This window comes from Phocoena sinus, chromosome 3 (assembly GCF_008692025.1).
Source record: "Phocoena sinus isolate mPhoSin1 chromosome 3, mPhoSin1.pri, whole genome shotgun sequence".
NCBI classification, from domain to species: Eukaryota; Metazoa; Chordata; class Mammalia; order Artiodactyla; family Phocoenidae; genus Phocoena; species Phocoena sinus.
In genome coordinates, this window is record NC_045765.1 from 23,818,358 (window position 1) to 23,831,100 (window position 12,743).

At 46.0% G+C, this 12,743-nt stretch overlaps 1 long non-coding RNA gene across 1 annotated transcript in view; it reads right to left on the minus strand.

Moving 5' to 3' along the window:
* Window positions 1-12,743, minus strand: part of LOC116751339 — a 140,140-nt gene that overhangs the window by 74,561 nt on the left and 52,836 nt on the right. The window lies entirely within an intron of this gene.

Below are 12,743 nucleotides of genomic sequence, written 5' to 3' on the forward strand. Positions count from 1 at the left end.
TAAGCAAGCTGACATAGGTTCAGCTGATGGACAGTGTGAGTCCCCTTGTGGCTCTTATTTCCCTCTTTGCTTTGGCCGCCACTGAGCTCACAGCCGAACCTGTAGTCCAACTTCAGAAACTGTGCAGGACTTTAAAGCTCAAATGTCTTTGCACAAGTCTACCTCAGATACGTTCTTATTGCCTTACCCTCGCTTCTCTTCACTCTTGCATCCTTATTTACCTAGGTTGTCCTGCTGTTTTCTATGTGTTTGCTACAAGATGCCCTAGATGGAGAAGGGGTGGATTCATAGATGTTTTGGCCCTCCTTTCACTCCATGAAGACAGAGCAGGGAAGAGCATCTGGGCCACAGGATGGGAAAGGCCCGTCTGCATATAGGAAAACAAACATCTTGTTTGTTCCATTTTGCATTTTTATGGGGTTTGCTTTTTATACTTTTGGTAGATTGTGGTTTTCTGAAATTATTTGTTTGGGTGTAAATCACTGAAAGTGGTGTTTGCACATTGCTTGTCTATTTTAGCTTTAAAAACAAATGCTCGAGTACTTAAAGCCTGGGTCTATATGTAGCCCACCTGCCCTCCAAATAAAAAAAGTCTGGCTCCTTCTCTGAAAATCTCAGAAGCCAATCTGGTCCCTCTTCCCTACTCTCAGCTGATGGCAACACCTGACACAACTGGATGGTGGTTCACAGGCTGAGGCCAGCATCTTCCTGGCCTTCCATTCTCACCAGAACCCTTACAGCAACAGTAGCATTTTTACTATTTATGTACTATTGCATATACATATGAAGGAAGACACTCTAATCTTTTACGGCATCAATAGACTAGTATTTCCTTACAGATACAGTGCTTGGTTCCTTGCATGAATAATGGTGAGTATAGCTCTCTCCATTTACCAGCTAGTAAATACAGACTCGGAGAGTTCAGGAACTTGAGTTTGCATTTCATCCTTCTGTCAATCCCTCAGGAAGTGATGGGGAAGTTGGGAAGAGTGAGAAACTAAAAATTTAGCTCAGAATTCAAGGAGCTCAGGCAGAAAGGCAGCCTGAAATTAAATCATGGAATATTTCTTCAACGTCCTGCCCCCTCATTCTTTAGCTCCCCTCTTCCGTTCTAAAAACCCTCTTTCGACTCCATTTTCCTTCCCCAGAAATCTGCCAAGAGGCCTCTACTGTTACTCCTCTCCACTTGCTCCAGACCTCCTAATACTTCTTTCTCTTCCAGCCCCAGTCCCTGTCCTTCCTTTCCATCCTCTGCTTCAAGGTCAAGGGCCCTGGGGGAGTGGGGGGGAGAGGAATGTGATAGATTAATTCACTCTAAGTCTACTACAATGGTCCTTTCTCATGTTTTCCTAATATTATTTTATTTTACTTTAAATTTTATCGGAGTATAGTTGATTTACAGTGTTAGGTTAGTTTCAAGTGTACAGCAAAGTGATTCAGTTATACATATATATAAATTCATTCTTCTTCAGATTATTTATCCATATAGATTACAGAAAAAACGACCCAATCAAAAAATGGGCAGAAGATCTACATAGACATTTCTCCAAAGAAGACGTACAATGTCCTTTTCTTAAAGTATTCCTTCTCTCTGAAAGAGTTACATTTTTTTTTAATAGATTTGTTTTATTTATTTTTTGGCTGCGTTGGGTCTTCATTGCTGCATGCAGGCTTTCTCTAGTTGCGGCGAGCGGGGGCTACTCTTCCTTGCAGTGCGCGGGCTTCTCACTGCGGTGGCTCCTCTTGTTGCGGAGCACGGGCTCCAGGTGCGCGGGCTTCGGCAGTTGTGGCACGTGGGCTCAGTAGTTGTGGCTCGCGGGTTCTAGAGCGCAGGCTCAGTAGTTTTGGTGCACGGGCTCAGTTGCTCCGTGGCATGTGGGATCTTCCCGGACCAGGGCTCGAACCCGTGTCCCCCGCATTGGCAGGCGGATTCCCAACCACTGCGCCACCAGGGAAGCCCCAAGAGTTGCATTTGTAAAAGAGACCACAGCACCCACACCTTGACGCAAAGGAGTAAAATTTCTCACGCCAGAAATTCAGGCAGTAAACAGGAAATTGGGGAAATATTCCGAGTTGCAGCAGGCTTCCAGGCACCCTCACTCCCCTTGCCATGGGAAAGCCCAAGGCCCCATATGGCAGTGTGGTAAAAGACGAAGCCCAGGGCCTCCCTGGTGGCGCAGTGGTTGAGGGTCCGCCTGCCGATGCAGGGGACACGGGTTCGTGCCCCGGTCCGGGAGGATCCCACATGCCGCGGAGCGGCTGGGCCCGTGAGCCATGGCCACTGAGCCTGCGCGTCCGGAGCCTGTGCTCCGCAACGGGAGAGGCCACAACAGTGAGAGGCCCGCGTACTGCAAAAAAAAAAAAAAAGACGAAGCCCATCCCCATGTCCTCCACCCGGCTCCCAGTTACCTTTTATGGTTAGCCTGTGACAAAGGACAGAGACATCACAGATGGGGAAGGGCCCGGGGATGGGGCAGAAGCTCAGGACTGCAGGGGTCACAGCCCAGAGGAGCTGCCCTCACTGGCCCACCTGAGCCACACTGGGCCAGACCCAATTATTCATCCTTCACCGAGAACCAGATCTACTGCTAGGAGGCAACTCACCAAAAGGCCTGGCCCCCCATCGGATCCCTGGGGCTCAAAGAGTCCTCTGAGCCTCCTGGTTTCCTTGCCGGTGAGTTTCTTGTAAGCAGCCTCAGCGCGGGGACTCCAAACTGCCCCACCCCCTAGTGGAGAGAGGCGAGCCGTGCACCTCCCGCCCGGCTCCTGCCAAGACCAGGCAGCCTCCACCAGCTGGGTTCAGCCAGCCAGTGCAGAACGGAGCGGGAGGCCCCACCGGGCACATCTGTTCTTCCCCGGGACTCCCCTGAGGGTCTCTGATGGCCTACACTCAAAGTTTTTCTGGCCTACCCAGTCCACGCCAAGTCTTAGACTGTGAGGGGTGAAATATGTGAAAAAAAATGGAAAAATGTGTCCGCGCACTCACACTCTCAATGGGAATACAAGGAGTTATGGGACCAGACACTGGGCGGCTTTATTCTTCCCTAATCAGCCAGATGTTTGGCCTGGCCTGGAGTGCACAGACCCAATAAAACGCTGCAGGCCCCGCTCAAGTTAAATCACCTCGCTCAGAGGCCCCCACGTCAGGCTGCCCTGTGGCCCCAACAGTTCCGAGGCCTCAAGGAGGAAAATCACTCTCCCGGGCCGAGAGCCAGCTCGACACCCCATCTCTGGAGCTTGCCTCTGACACATTTGACACGGGGAGGACTTCTGTGTTTGCTTTAGGGGGTTGTTTTTAGTTTGTTTGTTGCTTTTCCATAAATTGACCAAAGTGTAAGAAAATTCCATTTAGAATTCCTTAGCTAGATGAACATTTGTGCTCCATGACTCACTCTTATATAGAGTTTCAAGGAAAGGTGACTGGGAGTAGGGCAAGACGCAGCCTGTCCCACAGAGAGGAGGGGCACAAGAGAACATTCCAGGTATTCGACAGGTCGCCTGTCCCTTCCACACACAGCATCAGTCTGAGCAGCGAGGCGGAAAGGTAAATAATTCCCCCAGACTTGGCCCTCCAGAAGCTCCCCCAAGTCTAGTGAGGGAGATAGAAGAGAGGGGGGGAAAAGTACCGAATTTATCACTTGCCCTGGTGGAGGAATGAACTACGTGGTGAGGCAGCTCAGAGGAGGTGGCATTTTCTTCGAGTGTTGAGGGACAAGCCAAAGAAATGCCCTCCTCGGGGGTTTTTTTAGAGGCATCCTCATCCTTGCACAAATATCCCTAACTGACTCAGTGCTAGAAGGCAGGCCAAGATGAAGCTTTTGATCCCAGGGGGCCCTAGAGGCTGCGGCTGACTCGTGTGCCCCCTTCCAAAGTCCACTTCCCCTGGATCAGGGAGAATTAGGAGGCAAACAATGGAGCCAGTAGAGAGAAGGAAGATGGCTGCAGGGAGATTGCACTCTGTCATGTCCTCACCCCTCTACAATCATGCCTTTCTTGCCAGACACTGTGGTCCAGCTCCCAGATGTTTTGGCGGGGGGGTCTCTAGAATATTTTTTTAATTAGTGCCAGCATTTAATAGTTGGACTCCTTCATGTAAAAATTATCTTGAACTTTTCTCTTCTCTGAAAAAAATTGGAAGACATGGTGACACTGGGTGCATATTCTGGCAGGGCAGCTCTAGGCTGAGTAGGAGCTGCCCCCGTCAGAGGGCACATGTACCAGTTAGCCTTTGCTGCGTAAGAAACCACCCCAAAGCTTAGTGGCTTAAAACAATCATTTATTAGCTACCATTCTGGATGTCAGCAGTTTGGCCTAGGCTCAGCTAGAATTTCTTTAGTTGGTCTCATCTAGGCTCATGTATATGGCTACAATCAGAGGCTGACAGGTGTTGGATGGGATACCTCAACTGTCTTCCACATGGCCTGTCCAGCAGGCTAGTTCGGTGCTCCTCCATCGGCAAGAGAGGGCAAGCCTCAATAGGCAAGCATTTTGCAAGCCTCTGACTACATGCCTTTTATTAATGTCCAGTTGGTTAAAGCAAGCCACAAGATCAACGAGATTCAAGGGTTAGGGAAATAGATTTCAGCTCTTGATAGGAGGAGCTACAAAGAATGCACTGTTATTTTTTTCATGAGCTCTCCAGTTCATCAGAACCCCAACCTGGCAGAAACTGTGGGTCTGTTGCCATTTCTCCTTGAACTTGAGCTGCTGGTTTTCTTACACCTGATCTTCCTCAAAACCTCACTCTACCTGGAGCCCTGCAGGTACCCAAGTTAAGGAACTAAACTTAGAACTCCAATCTTTTGACTTGACTCAGAACAAGCATGCCTGACCCCGCCACTCATGCACATGGGAAAGTGAAATGGATTGGATGAAAATAAAACCTAGAAAGAGGATCCAAAGTAGGTGGCTCTACTCAGTGATGCCAGAGGAAGGTCAGGATGGCCAAGACCCCAGGTGGTGAAAGGCAAAGCAGGGAGAGCGTCAAGAACCCTGAGACAGACCACAGTGTCTGGCAAGAAAGGCATGATGGTAGAGGGGTGAGGACATGACGGAGTGCAAGGTTTACAAGGCAGCCCCTTGAAGAACTCACGAAAAGGACAACCGCGGACAAGAAAAGAGGAGAAAACTCCTTTTCTGGAGTCAGTTCTCACCCAACTGGCTCTGCAGCAGAGGTGGCACAGAGCCAAGCGCGGCATGGCCAGGGAGGTGGTGATGCCCTACACTCCACCCTGCAGGGCTCGTAGGGAACCCAGAAGATTACAAAACAGGATTCTTGGGGGATAAAGCGTAGTCTCAATGAGTAGACATTCCAGTACATAGTACAGAACATTTCCAGATGACGCAAGAGGATGGCCGGGGAGGGCTCAGTGCGTGAGGGGAACAAGGGCAAGTTCTACCAGAACTAACGGGCAGCACCTGTTACAGTGCAAACCCCCTCTTTTCATGAGAATTGTTCGGCCTTTGTTCCCAGGGATACAAAAGTATGTCTGAAGTTAATAAATGTCTTAAAAGATGACACTAGAATTGACGTGCTAAAATACACATCGCACTGAAGGGCACATCACCCCTTACGCCATATTCTTGACAAAAATGAATGAATGTAATCCAGTCTTTACACTTCAATTCTAGGATACAGGAAATACAGGGGACGGACAAACAAGTAAAGCAACAGCATGAAGAAACACTCAGATATTCAAAATGTGGGACTTTTGACAACTCAATTGACCTATCTTGTCATGGTTATTTAAAAAGAAGGAGGGAAGCAGTAGACTGTTCTACAATGAGACTAAAGAGGTATGTCAAGCAAATGCAATGCGGGAATGCTGATTGGATTCTAATCCCTAAAAAACTAAAATCCCAGCCATAAAACACATTTGGGGGAATAACATGGATTGCATATTAACTGATATTATGATTACTATTAAATGATTGCATATGAATGATATAATGTTTCTTTGGCATGATAACGCTATTATGTATATGTAAAAGAACCTCCTTAATATAGGGGACGCATGCTAGAGTATTTAAGGTTTGTGCCAGTTATGAAAATGCTATGTCTTGACTCCAAACTCACCGTGCTATACTTGGCCTTGTGACGCTGGGTCTGGGACTCTGCAACCCACATGAAAGGATCTGCCAAAAGCGGGTGCTAGAGAGAGAGAGTATGCAAGGCTGGAGGAGAAAGAAGAGACTTGCTCCTTTCCATCTGCTTCCTGTTCCTCTTTTGCCCCCCAGCACTGCTTCTTCACCCCAGTAGCAGGGCTTCTTTCCCACAGCAGCCACGAAATCCAGCCGCATAGAGACACCGGCACCCTCCAACCAGACCCCTCCTCAGAGGTTTGGGTCCCAGTGCCACGACTCAGAGACCAGTACTAGCTGAGCAGCCCCTCGGCTTCCGACAGGAGAGTCTCAGCGACAGGGAGCCTTCCTGTAGGTGTCTGGCTTAATAACCCCAATTTGTCCTTTATGCCACCAACCCAAAGGATGCTTCCTGAAACCGCCTCCACCGTGATTCCTTGGAGTTCTCATTTTATTCTTCTGGTCACCTAGCCAATGACTTTGTATCTAGTTAAGTCATTATAGTAAATTCTCTCCACTCAAACAGCAGGTGCAGTTTCTGTTTCCTGAATAGGTGAAGTGCCATAACGTTTGCAACATGCTTTAAAAAGATTCAGCCAAAAGGAAAAAATATCGATACAGAGATAGCGTATATAAGTATAGATATAACGTACACGTACACGAACATATACTGAGACAAAGGAAAGAGAGACAAAAGTGTTGAATCTAGGTGGTGAGTACATGGGTGCTCATCATATTAGACCTTCACTTTTCTGTGAGTGTAAAATCTGTCACATTAGAAGTTTAAATAAAAGAAGAAGATAAGGAAAATAATACCTAACTCATGTTATAGCTATAAGAAGTAAGTTGAGATACCCATTAGGAAAAAAAAAAATACTTTGCCATTTGCCCAAGTACATCTGCAGCCCCAAAGGCCATCTACCCCATGAAAAGTTCGGGTCTTGATGGTCTGGCTCCTTTCCTGGACAGAGAAAGCACGTGGATGTGCGAGCCGTAACCCAGTACCTGCCAAGAGCATCTGTACCTGCCGTCACCCACAGAGGCCCCGACTCGACAGAATCCAGGGCAGGCGGGGGGTCTTTCACACGGGTCAAATCATTCCAGCAGAAAAGAATCTGTGCCTTTATCGGAGACAAAGAGGACATTTCAGAAACTTCCCTGAGAAATCACTTCAACCATTATGATCGTCCCCATCAGTTCCAAACCTCTGACCTAAACCCCTCATGCTCCAGACGAAGCCCCTTCTTTTTGCTCTTTCCTCCCACAGAAGCCCTTTTTCCTATGAAAGAAGGCGTCTCCTATACCTTATGAAGTGACCCTGCACCCATGTCTTAGCAGAATGCCATCAGAACCCTGTAACCAGCTTCATTGTTCTTTCTCTTTCTTTTCACGTGTTTTGGGTCCAGTCTCACTGAGATATAGTAGTTTAAGGTGTCCAACATAATGATCTGATACATGTATATATTGCAAAATGATTCTCATAATAAGACATCATCATTTCTTAAACACTATCTTGCCTTTCCTCCACGCCTCTGACCACTGAGCCACAATGAAAAGCTGGCCTCTCTTTTGGCCCTAATCACTATACCCCACATTGTGCTGGGCTTCCATCTGTTGTTTCCGGATAGAGGTTCGTTTGCTTAATACCTTTGGTCAATCAGTGTATATCCCACTGCGGGTCATTTCACCAATATCCTTCCCTTTGTTGGCTCCACCCTCTACTGATTCAATTTTGGTAAACACAGCTGGTTTTACTGCCTTAAGGAAAACATTTGGCTACCTCAGCCCCATTAAATTTCACCCAGACAAGGAAGGTGTGTGTGAATTCTAATATGATCTTAAAATAGAAGGCCAGGGAGTCAACCGCCCATCTCTGGAGGCTCTTTGCAAAGCTTGTCGTGGAGATGACCACGAAAGAGGCAGTGCCAGGATGAAATAGCGAGCCCCACCCCAGGAAAGTGGGGTATCCAAAGTCTACGACCACTTGGCCCTAACTGCTCTGTGGTTGGCTCTGTTGTTTCCTATGTCTGAAACAGCCTCCCTGTCTTGCCTACCTCCTGAAAGCCTTCTCATCCAGTGAGGTCTGGCTCAACTGTTACAGCCCTCAAAGCTTTCTCTGCTTCCTCCAGTGAAATGACAGGTAGCCAATCGGCGAATAAACACACGAAAAGCTGTTCGTCCTCACAATCAGGAAAATGAACATGAAGACAGTAAGACAACACTTTTCACCCCTCAGATTATGTCAAAACAAAATGTTTGATAATACCAAGCATCAGAAAGGGTGTGGAAAAAGAAAGATTCTCATATCCTCTTTGTTGGGCTCTAAATTGGTGGAGCCTCTGTAGAGAAGAAATTGGAAATATCTAGTAACATTTTAAACATGCACACCTTAGAACAAGCAATTCTGCTTCTCATCACCCACCCTTGGAGAGAGACTCCTTGCACAAATGCACAAAGAGTGTGCGCAAGAATGTTAACTGAGAGATATAGGAACAAACTGGAAGCAATCTAAACGTCCATCAACAGAGCAAGGAATAAACTGTGGTGCGGCCGTTCTAAGAAATAGCGGGCAGCAGTCAAAAAGAACGTAGTAGAGAGAAGCAAGGAGATCCAGTAGAGATCTCGGTCTATGATACCATCCCCTACTAAAAGAAACCAGAGGTCCTTGGAGAAATGGATGGCTCCAGGACTGAGGCAGGGTAGGTACACGATGAGCCTGGAACATTTTTGTAATGCCAGAAAGTAATGAAATACCAAAAAAAAGATGGGTACGTGTCACAAAGAACCAGGAAGGGGCTTCTACTGGCCAAATCTGGCCAAATGTTTGAGTCAATAATAAACAGATAGATAAACAAATACATAGGGAGAAGGGAAGGCCCTAGCTTACAAGAGAAGGCCAAGCCCACTGGTATACATGGAGGGATTGTTACAGCTAGCAAGTCATCATTTTGCAGCCATCTCAACAGAGATTGGTTCAGGCAAGAATCATGAAGTGTGGGACTTCCCTGGTGGCACAGTGCACTGGACTCCACGCTCCCAATACAGGGGGCCCGGGGTTCAATCCCTGGTCGGGGAACTAGATCCCACATGCGTGCCACAGCTAAGAGGTCGAATGTCACAACTAAGGAGCCCATGTGCTGCAACTAAGGAGCCGGTGAGCCATAGCTGAGCAGCCTGCCTGCCACAACCAAGACCCAGCACAACTAAATCAATCAATAATTAATTAATTTTTAAAAGTTTAAAAAAAATCATCAAGTGATGCTAAATCTGGGGGGAAATATTGACAAGGAGAAGGCTATTTGCACGGTCTTAAGTGCCTTCCAATAGACCACATGACAGTTGCGGGGAACCATCAGGGGAAAAAAGGCGGGGGGGGGGAAATAGTAGCTTTACAGTGGACAACTCAGACCACACCTTGCCCGGGTGATCAAAATTAGCATCACCAGCGAGGGGTAGATGAATGCGGTGAGTGTGCAGATGTGGTCCCCTGAGAAGGACCCATCAACTATATAATATTCTGGCTGAAAATGCCTAACTTGAATCGAATCATCAATCTAATCATGAGAGAACATCAGAAAACCCCAAATAAGAAACAGCTCATTTCATAAAAAGCGACCGTATTCTTCAAAAGCGTCAATATCATAAAGTACAAAGAAAGACTGTAAAAACTGTTCCATATTAATAGAAGAACAAACAAGACATGACAACTAGAGGCGATATCCGATCCTAGACTGGATCCTAGATTGGAGGGGAAAATCCTACAAAGGACAATTACTCAATTAATTGACAAAAGTGGCATAAAGATGGTAGACTAGGTCAAAGTAGCACGTCAAATTTATATTTAGAGGAGTTGATAATTGCTATGCCTACTTAAAAGAATATCTTTACTTTTATGCAGTGAAGTATTTAGGGGAGCAGGGACATGAGGTACACTACTTACTTTCAAATGATTCAGAGAAGAAAATTATACTTTATCTATAGAATAACATTAAATTATATATATAATGTGTGTCTATATAGTTATACTTACATAACTACATACATACATATATACATACATACTCTATACTTACATATGTATAACTATATACATACATATATATACACACATATATAACAAACGTGAAATCTGGAGAAAGGATATTTGAAGATTCTTTGAACTATTCTTATTCTTGCAACTTCTGTGTTTCAAAAGAAGTTGTTGCTTCAGCATAAAAAGTTGAAGAAAAGAATGATGTAGGTATACATACTAACATAGAAAGAGCTTCAAATATACTGTTGAATGAAAAAAGAAAATCTGCAAGGTAATTCACTTAGTGTGATATTCCCATATTATATCCATTTGTACATAAGGTCTGGAGGAATACCTACCAAACTGATCACGTGGCTTACCTTTGGGGAAGAGACTAGGAGACCAGGGTAGCTGTTATAGAATAGCTCACCTGCGATATTTTTATTTTTTAGAAGAGTTTATTTATGAATTGCTCATGCAATTAGAAATAACTTTTTTTTTTAAAGGCTAAAGTTGCCTTGCTGTCAGTTCCCACTGCTGACAAGGATCACAGCTCAGGTGTTCTGGGACAGTACTCATTTAAATATTTGAGCCCACTCTCACATATGACAGTCTCAGAAACTTTCCAGCTTTGGGGTTTAGGAAATCTGGTCAGGAAATGGCAGCGGCATGGAGTGTTTGGAAGGACCCTGGGCTTCAGACTCAAACCTGCCTCCATCTTTCCCATCTTTCACCGACGGTGAAATCTTAGGCAAGAGACAGTCCTCCAGGAACCTCAGTTCCCTTACCTGTACAAAGGGAAAAGAATGCTTCTAGAGCAGAGTGGCTGAGCTTTAGGTATGATGTACATAATTTACGTGTCCTTAGCAGATGCCCACAGAATGCCAAGCCCATCCTGGGGCTGGCACAGAGCATCTGTTTATTGTTATTCATTCTACCGTTTTTAGTGATTCGTTTGCTCTTCACTCTTCCTCTGTGAGCCCAGTGGCTCTTTAAGGAAGGGTCCATCCTTTATTCGCTCTCTGCTCCCAAATGTGCCCTCACAGAACACTCTGTAATTGGCACCTGACAAACACTGGTGGCACGGTAAAAGAACCTTGGCACAGCAAATCTGGAGCAACATGGAAGTATGCTGTGAGGCCTCAGGCTTACTTTACAATGATCAAATATAAGGAAACACGGCCTCTGAAGTCACCATGTAGAAATCTATAAGTGCCAAGAAGATGAAGACGTGACCAATGACCCCACCCATGTGTTCCAGAGCAACAGAGGTGAAAGAGCAGTGTCAGCATTCCTCAAAGCCAGAGGTGTTATTTAGTAACAGGTATTATTTTTAAATGTTCTGTGGTCAAAAATGCTTAGAAATGCCAAATTAGACAAAACTAAACAGGCTTATTCACTGCAGGACTTATCAGCTCCTTTAATATACTAATGTGCATCATGAATATCCAACCGTGTAATTTGCATCATATTCCAGGCTTATTTGAGACTCCCTTTTTTTTTTTTTTTTTAAGGATCTCAAAGTCTATATCCCATAAAACATGCTTTGGAAAATGCTGCTTAGAGCTGTTTCTCCACTGTCAGTGCCTGGTAAGAACAGTACTTAGTGGAAATTTAACAATGTAACTTGCCTACCTAACCCAAGAGGGCAAGGGAATTAACTAAGCCATGAGTTAACCAAGCCATTTTTTTTTTTTTTGCAGTACGCGGGCCTCTCACTGTTGTGGCCTCTCCCATTGCGGAGCACAGGCTCCGGACGCGCAGGCTCAGCGGCCATGGCTCACGGGCGCAGCCGCTCCACGGCATGTGGGATCTTCCCAGACGGGGGCACGAACCCGTGTTCCCTGCATCAGCAGGCGGACTCTCAACCACTGCGCCACCAGGGAAGCCCAACCAAGCCATTTTTAAAGGTCACTGTCAATTCCCCTCATATTCCTCCTGTTCCTTTGCCCTGCTGGTCCAGGGAACATGTGCAAAGAACCCTGACCAAGAAAAAAAAAAAAAAATCATGGTTATGACTCCCAAACTGAAAAGATAGACCGCAATATCATCATTCCAGTCCTTTCAGCTTCACTTAATCCTGTTCATTCCAGCCTAACCAAGAGTGGATAAGACAAATGGCTGAAATAGCAAGGATCTTGCACTACGGCCAAGTCATGGACCACAGGTAGAAATGCTTGTCCCTGCACCAGCCGACTGGAATATTTAAGCAAATGTTCCATAGGATCAGGCTAAGAAGACCAAATGTCATACTCATGCTACTATGACCTCAAAAAATAGGCCGTGTGACAGTCCAAATTGTCACCTTTTTATTCATTATCTCTGAGTAAGAGAAATCTGTTATGCTAGCCCATCCAGCATCTATGCCCCCCTTTTTGGGTAACAACACACTTTTTGGGGGGGAGTTGTTCTTCTTTTCTCCCTACCCACTCCCCATTGCATAGTCTTGGGGGGCCAGTTAATTCAGGCTCCCTGTGCTCCCCTGCCCAAGGAGTGGGTACTGGACCCATGATAGGGTCGATCAGACCCAGTTCACCCAGAAATTTCGAAGCTAGAGTAAAGCAATACAAGGCCAAAAAAGGTTAGACTCTGATGGTTGGTAAAGCCCCAGAGACAGCATTTAAGTCCTGCTACCCAGGTCCCCAGCATT